The sequence below is a fragment of the Physcomitrium patens genome, chromosome 1, assembly GCF_059467195.1.
Source record: "Physcomitrium patens ecotype Gransden chromosome 1, ASM5946719v1, whole genome shotgun sequence".
In the NCBI taxonomy this organism is placed as follows: domain Eukaryota; kingdom Viridiplantae; phylum Streptophyta; class Bryopsida; order Funariales; family Funariaceae; genus Physcomitrium; species Physcomitrium patens.
Window position 1 is genome coordinate 1,515,352 of NC_143410.1, and position 9,649 is coordinate 1,525,000.

Genomic DNA, 9,649 nt, shown 5'->3' on the forward strand with positions numbered 1-9,649 from the left:
TCAAAAGTCTCTTCAGTAAACTGATGTCTAATACTCATTGGATCTCTTAAACTTGCTTCTTTTGATGCTTCTCCCATTTGTTCTTTAGAATCCTCTGGTAATGGTCCGGTAACAGGCTTTACCTTCTTATCTGCCGTTTTATATCTCGTCTCTACAATGACTTCTGGTGCTTGAAAATATTCAAGCATGGTATAAACCTCTCTCGAATGAATATCAACAATCTTATCATTATCCCCTAACCCAATAGATGTAATCAATTCCAATGAATCTTCCAGCCCAATTTCTTCATAAACACCCAAAATCCTCTCATCATCTTGTAATGTACCTATCTTGCGTAACTGTCCTTCAATATCATATAATCTTTTTCTTTCTTTTCTTTTAAAATCTTCAACTTTCTTATACATAATATTTCCATTCTCCAATATACCAATAAAACTCGCATCAAAGGCACCTTTATCTCGCGAGAGTACCTCCTCTTTTGTACCTCCATAATCTCGCTTTACAGTGGTACCTCCTCAAAATCCTTAAATCCTTCAACAATCTTTGGCAATGGTTTCTACCTCAACCTATCTCGATTCCGTTCATGGTTAGGAGGTACTGTTAGAAATTGTACAGATTTCCTCCCATCTTCGCTCCGTACTCTTGCATAAGCAGAACCATCGTCAAGTACCTTTGTTTCCATCCATGTTGCCGTGATATAAGGTTGTCCTAAAATCAACAGATAAGACGTTGTATCTTGAACGAAGAAATGTTGCTCCGTCGCAACATCTCCAATCCGAATTTTGACATCTGGACAAGCTCCATATAATTTGCCTCGTGTGTTATTAGCTGCTCGTATTGCCCATCCATGTTCCATATCAATTGGCCATTTTTGCTTCTTATAAAGATCTTTAGACATGAGATTTATTTCAGAACCATGGTCCACCAAAGCAACTATTGGTTCTTCTATATCTCCTACTTTCACCAATACCTCAGTAGTTGCCCTTGCCCAATGCTTTCGAGTATAATGGCTCAAAGTTTTCATTCCCTTGTCACTAGAATCTTCGAAACGTACTCGTTGATTATACCCATTCTTTTCATTTGTTGGTTGCTTGTAACCTATATCAACCTCTTCTTCATCTCTACATATTCTTGCATCAATAGCATGACTCATTCCAGTTTTGCTCATTAATTGCCTCTTTCGCTTAATGCTGTCAATGATAACATCATGAAACTCCTTCTTTGCAATTTTCAAGACTTCTTTCAATGTGAATTCCACCTTAGCATTTAATATACGTTCTTCCAACACCCCTTTCAAATTTTTTGCCGCTTCAATGTAAGAAAGTAGCTTATAAGCAATTGATTTGCCCTTATCTTTTGTCTCCTTTGTTTTTTCTCCCAATGATGCTGAGGTATCCTTTACAGGCAATTCTTGTGAAGCTGCCTCCCGAGCCTTGTCTCCTCGAGTTTGCCTCTTAGAAGAATTTCCTTCTCTTGTATCATCAAAATTTCCTCGTCTTTTTTCTTCCATCAAAGCTTCATGTTGGCTCTTAGCAATATATGCATGAACTGAAAGAGACTCAACAGGATCCTCTCAACCTGTTCTACCTCGTATTGTAGCTGCAGTTCTCAATAACGCTTCTCGAGGTAATTTCCCTTCTTGCATTGTAGAAACGGTAGAAGCCCAAAACTCACTAGTTTCCGTACTTCCACCAATTTCATCATCTACTCTAGCACCATAACTTGCACTTTCTCGTGCTACTATTTCATGCCCTTTTAAGTAATCTTGAACCAATGCTCTCATTCCTCCCTTGCCAAAATTGGTTTGAAGAAGATCCTCCCTATCTTTCAATGCTATCTTCCCATCTTTCCAGCAAATAATTCCCTGCCGTATCATATTATTAAATTCATTGCAATCTTTTCTAGTGTGTGAAGCATCACCACACCAAATGCATCTTTGTACATATCCTTGTTTTGAAACATTCTTCGAATAGTTTATAGAAGTATTCTCTTCAAGTCTTGCCAATTTGATTTGAAGATCTCGCATTCCTCGTATAATTTCTTCCATACCCATATCTGTTTTCTTTGACAAGGATGTCGAAGGTTGAACTGTAGGCATTGTCGGTGGTGTAGTACGTATTGGAGCTTTGGGTGCTTTTACTGTTTTTGGAATATTACTCCTATCCTTCCTCCTTTCTTTTTTTGTAAGCAACCCCACCGCATCTTCAACGTTCTTCCACTTCGTTGTCAATCCTTCATCTTCTTCTTTGTCTTCAAGAAGGGGTTCTAATTTCTCTTGCAATTCTCCATCAGCAGCTTGAAGAAATAGATCAACTTTGTTCGGCTCCAATGTCAATTTTTCTACCTTCGATAATTGAGAGTACTGCCTCTCAAATTCCCTTAGTAGCTCTGTTGCTTGCAAATTCTTATTGGGCCGTTCAATCCATCCCAGAAACAGCTTCTTAGTAACGCGATCAGCATCTTCCAAGAAATATTCGTCTTTCAATGCATGTAAAAAATCCTCCCATGAATTCCCATAACAATCCGTAATCGATGTAATGTGGTCCCTTATCTCCGGTATCGTGGCAAGTCCAAATAGTACAACCATTTTCTTCTCAGAAACCCGATTTAATTCCATTTCACGAACATAACATCTTAAATACCTTGAAATATTCCTTCCATCAAATTGATCAATTTTATTGACCACTGCTTGCAATGCTTTGGTTGCCAAAGCTTCCTTTCGATCATTGCTTTGCTGTTGCTGCATTGACAATGAGAAGGCTTGAAACAAACTAGCAATAGACGGATCCATGTGCATACCTTGTCCTTTAGAAGACTCCCCACCAGAAATTTCTCCCAAAAATCCTTCAAAATTTTTATTTTCGTTTTGCATAAAAAATAAAGATAAAATCAACCGAAATCCAATACCTTCTACCTCAAGCTTTCACGTCGGGTTCACCACTTATGTCGTATTACGTGCTTTCCTGCTCAAGAACGCGCCGGGCATCTGGCTGTAGAAGGTAGTATGGAGATTCGCCGATAGTCAAGCAGTCTATCAGTTTTTGACTGTTGGAATATAAACGACCGCAACAATGTACCGTAAATCTATACGGATGCTCTTTGACTGCTTGTCGAAGTCCTTTTTGCCCCAGCCGGTAGGTCTCTTGACGTTACAGAGAACCCCGTACAACCCAAACTGTTAACCTTCAATACTGCTTTGTACTTACGATCTCGTATCCACTGACTGTCTTGTTAGATTAACCCAGTAAATTTCATTCACTCCGCATACTCAATCCTATAGACACCCTTTTAATCCTTCAATCACAGACGTAACTCGATTTCACAAAACAGTTAAGAGTATTCAAACCCACTTCATTTAAAAATCCCGATTCACCATTACAACACTGACTTCAGCAGTGATTGCCTCAGTCTTCCCAAAACTCTACGAAGAAGAAAAATCCAAATTCTATGTCTTTCCTTCCCCGACCCGAAGCATGAAGCTCCTCTCTCTAATTCCCTTGATCTTCAAAAACCTCCAATGAAAAAAAACCGAACAGGTAACCTTATAAAAGCTTGAAAAACTCGCTTCTCCCCCCCGATTTCTCCTTCAAAAAAAAAACCCACACCACTCCAAAACTATATCCCTCCTAACCTTATCCTCTGAATTTCTTCAATCTTCCGTCTTAGATCCGGAATTGGCTCCCACCTCAAGCTTGGATCCGAAATTGGCTCTCACCTCAACTTGGATTCGAAATTGGCTCTCGCCGCCAAGCTTTCTCCTCCGTTTTTACCTTTAAGAAATCCATTTACCGAAAACAATGTTCCCTGAGACGGCACAGAGAACAGGACAGCCTGAAACAGAATCGAATCCCGTAATCGGGACAACATTGAGTCGCCCGACCAATTCAGGTCCTATATTGGGAAAGAAGCCCGTAGTAATCTGGATGTTCCCGTAATTGGGTCAAATTGGTCCTCGCGTCAGATTGGCTAAGACCCATAGTAAGACTTGGATTTCTCGTAACTAGACTGCATTGGGTTGCTCCACCAATACAGGTCTCATATTGGATAAGAGGACCCGGATTGGATTATCGAAATTGGATCCAATTGGCTCCTCGAACCCGTCGTGTGAATTGGTCCTTCTCTTCCTGCTGACTCCCGTTATTGGAATCGAACGGGGCATTCCAGTATGCCCCGGCTGACTGTAACGGAGTCACTGAACCTGACCACTCAGTATTTGTACTGGAGTTGGTCGATGCTCTTAATATTCGAGGTAACTGAATATTAATAAAATTCCCCTTTCTTTTTATTTTCACTGTATACTCGTGTTACAACACGACAACGGATGCCCCTTCGACTGCTCCCCAAAGTCCTTTTTGTCCCGGTTGGTAGGTCTCTAAACATTACAAAGAACCCCGAACAATCCAAACTGTTAATCTTCGATACCGCTTTGTACTCACGATCTTGTATCCATTGACTGTCTCGTTAGATTAACCCAACAAATTTCATTCACTCCGCATACTCAATCCTATAAACACCCTTTTAATTCTCCAATCACAGACGTAACTCCGATTTCATAAAACAGTCAAGAGTGATCACACCCACTTCATTAAATATCCCGATTCACCATTACAACACTGACTTCAGTAACGATTGCCTCAGTCTTTCCAAAACCCATTGAAGAAAAAAAAACCCAATTCTTTGTCTTCTTTCCCCGCCCGAAGAATGAAGCTAGCTCTCTCTAATCTTCAAAAACTCTTCATAAAAAAAAACCTCTCCAAAAACTTCTTCTCCCCCTAACCTTATCCTCTGAATTTCTTCAATCTTCCGTCTTGAATCCGGAATTGGCTCCCACCGTCAGAGCTTAGATCCGAAATTGGCTCCCGCCGTCAGAGCTTAGATCCGAAATTGGCTCCCGCCGTCAGAGCTTTCTCCTCTGTTTTTACCTTTAAGAGATCCATTTACCGAAAACAACGTTCCCTGAAATGGCACAAAGAATAAGACAGCCTGAAACAGAATCGAAACCCCGTACTCGGGTCCACATTGAGTCGCTCGACCAATTCAGGTCTCATATTAGGTAATATGCCCGTAGTAAGACCTAGATTTTCTCGTAATTAGACTGCATTGGGTTACCCAACCAATTCAGGTCTCATATTGGGTAAGTTGGCCTTAGTAAGACCTAGATTTTTCCGTAATTAGACTGCATTGGGTTGCCCGACCAATGCAGGTCTCATATTGTGTAAGATGCCCGTAGTAACCTGGATGTTCCCGTAATTGGATCAAATTGGTCCTTCGCGTCAGACTGGCTGAGGCCCGTTATTGGAATCGAACGGAGCATTTCAGTATGCCTCGGCTGACTGTAACGGAGTCACTAAACCTGACCACTCAGTATTTGCACTGGAGTTGGTCGTTGCTCCCAATATTCGAGGTAACTGAACATTAATAAAAGTCCCCTTTCTTTATATTTTTACGGTATACTCGTGTTATAACACGACAACGTTCTAAGTTTCAAGGATTCGTCAACCAAATCAGGTTGATAATAGTTTTACAGCCCAAATGCTATCCAACGGAGGAGTCACGTTGTCGTACTGTAAATGCTTACAGTATGTAAAAATAAGCTAAAACATATTATATGTTGATAAATCCAGATGTATGTTAGAGTGGCTAGTAGATTAAATTAAAAGGATTTGGTATAAAAAACTTTACTTTGTTTCTTTACTTCTTTTGATTTTGATGTTAATATATATATATATATATATATATATAGGACCTAAATGTTTAGTATGAAGCCTTGGGAGAAGGTGGAAACCTAAGGATGAAAATCTAAACTAATAGGAGGCTAATTGAAAGGGATGAAAGCAAGGCATGGTCGGATGAAGGCAAGGAATGGAGAACTTCATCCCTATTGGTCAAATACCATGCCCAATAGGCTTCTAGGAGGATGTCCGAGGCCTTATTAGGGATTAGGGTTCTTTTTTCGGGGCATTCGGAGATTACAAGCTAGGGTTGTAAAGTTTTGGATTTGGAGAACAATTTTTGTTCAAAAATTAGAGGATTTGGAGTTAGGGTGAAAAAGTTATAACCATTTGAAGTTAAGGTGTTTATTTTAGACATACTATTACTCTTTTGAGAGTACGAGGGATTTTACAGCAGCTTTTGAAGATCGGAAGAAGCAACTAGAACGGCGATTTTAAGGCTTACATCTTTCATGAAAGAATTATTGCTTTTGGATTTCATTTGAAGGAGTTGTAAGGAGTTGAAGGCGACGCTTCCAAATCAAAAGTAGTAAGTAAGCGGATTTGTTTGTAGTAATGGTTGGAGCCATAACTTGAGTTTTCGGACGAATTTTTGGCTCAAACTTTTTGGAGAATGTACAATTTTGTGTTAAAAAGCTATACATACAAATTTCGTGGCATTTGAGCTTATATTTTGTGAGATATGAAGAAAATTGCACGCAAATGTAAAAAGACAAGGGTTTGAAGCGACTGTTAGGGATTTCAAGATATCTCAAGATCTGCAATGAATTTGCGGTTGAAAATTGTTGTAGAAGTTAATAGGAATACATCAGTAGCTCATGTAAAATTTGAGTTTTTTTGGACGGTCGGATTAAGAGATATGAGGTGTTGAAGTTCGGAAAAATCTCCACATAAGAATAAACAAGGATTTAGAAGATTTTATCATATTTTGGAAGTTGTGGGTTACTTGAGAATTGTGTATTTGGTGTAATTACTCAAAAAGAAAAAAATTATATATAAACTTAGGGCTTTCCTTATTTTCAAGCTTGATTGAATAATTAGTGAAAGCCAGAAGCCTAGCGTTTTCTTGAGGCAAACTCTCTCTACCTCGACAACGTGTTGGGCTTGTTGGAATCTTACTTACAAGACAAGCTCTATCATGGTTTGCTCCTTTGTTTGAGAAACGATCGTCCATACTAAACAACTTTGAAACCTTTTTGGAGGCGTTTGCGGAAGCATTTGGTGAACACGACAAGGTTCAATGGGCTACAACAAAGATCCGGTCTCTACGACAAGGGATGCTCTACATCAGTCTATGCATCGGACTTCAGGTAATTAGCATGCGACATTAATTGTGATGAAGAAGTGTTGATGAGTCAATTCTATTGAGGTTTAAGAAATGATATAAAGCATTTGCTATTAACTCTTCCTGATCCATAAATGCTCAAAAAAGCTATTAGCTAAGGTGTGAAGTGCGATAACTGCCTATTCTAACGCTGCCAAGACCAACATTCAAGACAACATATGCTTCTCCATGCCCCAACTATATCGGCAAGCAGCATGAATTCACATTCAGAGGTAGAAGATATGTAAATTGATGCGATACGTGTCAAATCTCTTACTCTAAAAGAAAAAAAGTGGCGTATAGAGGAAGGTCTATGCTTGTATTGCGGTGAAGAAGGCCACAAAGTTGGAAACTGCTCCAAGAAGAAAAATCGACGTATTGTCAGGACTAGAGGCATGTTTGTTCAGGAAAACGAGGATGCACAGCTACAATACGAACCGTGCGGCTGGACAGTGAAATATCGCAACAATAACCAGGTTCCTTTCTTTCCGCTCAACTTGTCCTTTGCTTTACAATCCCTTTGCTTATTGGCCCTCAAAAACCAAGAACCTTAGCATTGTTAGATTTAGGAGCATCTGCTTGTTTCTTAGATGAAGAATTTACGAAGCGTCATAAGATCCCTTTAGTACAAAAATCCAAACCTGTTCATGTTGAGATCATAGATGGGCAATCTTTATTGTCTGATAGTGTCACCCATGATTTAGAACCTATAGAAGTGACGTTTAAGGGTTATAGTAGTCATATTATTTTTAATATTATTAGAATTCCATCAAATCCTGTTATTCTTGGTCTTTCTTAGTTGGAAAAGTATAACCCATCCACAAATTGGAAGTTGCGGAAGATGATCTTTCTCACAAAACCACCCAAGAGCAAGCCTAGTAGAAAACCTCAAATAGAAAAATTCTTATTCATTGGAGCAAGAGCATTTATAAGATCGTCCAAGGAAGGCACACCATTTGTCATTTATGCGGCTCCAACTACCAAGGAGAAGATCTCGACAGCAAGTATACCTGAGCAATATATGGATTTTAAAGACGTATTTCAAAAGAAGAATGCCGACATGCTACCGGAACACAAACCATATGATTGCGCCATAGACTTGCAAGAAAGAGCACAATTGCCTTTTGGCCCAATCTACAATCTATCGCAGATGGAGTTGGCGGAGTTACGGAAGTACATCGACGAGAATCTAGCTAAGAACTTCATCCATCATTCAAAATCATCAGCTGGAGCACCCATCTTATTTGTGAAGAAGAAAGATGGCTCATTGCGGATGTGCGTGGACTATTGAGGCCTCAACAAGGTAACAAAGAAGAATCGTTACCCGTTATTCTTAATTTCTGGTCTCTTAGAACAACTTAGGCATACAAGGATCTTTACAAAAATTGATCTAAGGAGTGCTTATAACCTCATAAGAATCAAAGAAGGAGATGAGTGAAAGACAGCGTTCCGTACAAGGTATGGCCATTTTGAGTATAATGTCATGCCCTTTGGTCTTACCAATGCTCCAGCGGTCTTTTAATATATGATGAATGACATTTTCCAAGAGCACCTTGATGATTTTTTTTGTCATCTATTTGAATGATATTTTGATATTCTCCAAAAACGAGGAAGAGCATGAAAAGCACATTCGTTTGGTCTTGGAGAAACTATGCGAGTGAGGACTATATGCCAAGTTGGAGAAGTATTTATTTCACCAAATAGGGATGGAATTTTTGGGGTTCATTGCGACTACGGAAGGCTTGAAGATGGATCCCAAGAAGGTGGAAGCAATCGTGTCCTGAGAGGTTTCGAAGACGATTAGAGACGTACAATGCTTTCTTGGTTTTGTCAACTTCTATTGGATCTTCATTAAGAATTACTCTCAAGTTACTGCTCCTCTCACTCGATTGACATGCAAGGATAAGCTGGAATGGGGACCTCTAGCGAAGAAGGTGTTTCAAGACCTGAAGATCGCATTTACTATGGCTCCAATCTTGGTACATCTAGACTTTACAAAGGCCTTTTATTTAGAAACTGATGCTTCAGATTTTGCTTTGAGAGTTGTACTTTCACAAATGAGAGAAGACAAGAAGCTCCATCTAATTGCATTCTATTCTCAAAAGTTCTCTACTGCTAAAATCAATTATGAGATCCATGATAAGGAACTTCTTGCTTTAGTGGATTCTTTCCAAGAATGGCATCATTTTCTTGAAGGAGCTGCATACCCAGTGATCGTATACACAGATCACAAAAATTTGGAGTATTTCATGTCAGCTCGAGTTTTAAATCGACGTCAAGCTCGGTGGAGTATGTCGCTATCTAGGTTCGATTTTGTTATCTCTTATTGACCTAGAAAGCAGAAAAGACTATCTGATGCCTTATCGCGGAGATCGTATCTTGTACCAAAGGTTGGAGAAGCAGTGTTTGATCAATAATGTACGACGTTATTGAAGCCAGAGTAATTTTAGCTTTGCGCTACTATTGTACCAATTGATGCTGACTTCCTGAATCAGGTACGTTGTCGTATTACGTGTTGTCTTGTTCGAGAATACACTGGGTATCTAGCTGTGGAAGATATAGTTGTTTTTACAAATAACAAAGAAATCCTAAT